The following is a 1,407-nucleotide window of genomic DNA, read 5'->3' as shown; positions in this document are numbered from 1 at the left end:
TATCTATCTATCTATCTATCTATCTATCTATCTATCTATCTATCTATCTATCTATATCTCTGTCTTTGTATCTCTCATGAGAATAAATGTTTGTTCAAATTATTAATGATGGAAAATAAATAAAGTGTTTTGTAGCAAGATTATGTTCCATGTGTTTTCCCTATTTTATATCCAAAGTATTTTATTCAAAAGCAGATAATGAGGCTAGGGCTATAGCTTAATATAGCAATAGTATTCTAGACACTTTAGGTGACATCTTAAATTGACTTTGGGAGAGTTAGCCATTTTCTGCCATTGGAGGATGTCCCAACATCCAGGTAAAAGTTTCACTTTTCTTAACCAAATATAATCTTTGAGCTTTGCATATTTCACTTCTGAAAAATATAATTTTAACAACTGATTTGTCTTTTTTTATGTTACTCAATTATCTGAGACCCAGAAATAATATGAAAACAAATGTAAAATATTTGTAAATTATATTTGTCATGAAACTGATGTCTACTGTGGAAAATATAAAGAATATTTAACTACTAAGTTTGCTAATTTAATTTGCGATATAGTCTAGTATTTTCAAATACTGTGACAATGATTTTCTTTGTTTACTCATATCAGAGTCCTTTGAGAACTGCAGAAGGCTTTTCTCTTTATAGTCATTCAACAACTGAACAAGTTTCCATAATACCTGGGGCTGCAGAGACCTCCTCAGAAGCTGGAAATGGAGCCCAACGCTTCGATGAAGGTGAGAGAGTGCAGAAGCTGCAGAGAAGTACTGGCTCCACCACATTTTGTAATAAATGTTTCAGCAAAATATATTGTATTAATTTCACTTTCAGAGAAACATTTTCACAGAACTCTGATTTCCCCATGCTTGGCTTTTATGTAATTCCATTATGGTACACAGCATCAGAAGTCGGATTGCTATTCTTCCTTTATCTGTGATTGAAGATAGTGGGCGTTTATTTTTTCAGTTCTTGTTTTTAATATCAAGTTGCCTTTGTTTGTTTTATTGTGCTATGCTTCCCCTTGCTTAATTTTCCAAATGGGAGCACACATAGCATGAATGAATGCTAACAGTAGCATAATTTTTAATAAATTTAATGTATGAATTTGTCCAATGTACAATGTATACAGCAGTCTACTTTCTATGACACAATAACCTCTGTGAAATTTGATTAACAGATCTACTCATTTAAGAAGTACATTAAATGGAAGTAGAGATAAACCTGGTTAGATCTTGAGAATAAGAATTATAAAATAATTTAGAAACACTGTAACTACTGTTCTATCAGTTATAGAGAGCTAAATAGGAACTTTGAAGCCTTTTTGCAGGTGTAGCTGGACCAGGAGAAACTAGCCAGAGTCAACCAGGTTTTCCACGTGTAACCAACATGATCAACTTATTCTACC

The sequence above is a fragment of the Grammomys surdaster genome, unplaced genomic scaffold (assembly GCF_004785775.1).
Source record: "Grammomys surdaster isolate TR1022 unplaced genomic scaffold, NIH_TR_1.0 257, whole genome shotgun sequence".
Lineage (NCBI taxonomy): Eukaryota > Metazoa > Chordata > Mammalia > Rodentia > Muridae > Grammomys > Grammomys surdaster.
The sequence above is the reverse complement of the archived record's forward strand: the minus strand, read 5'-3'. Positions refer to the sequence as shown.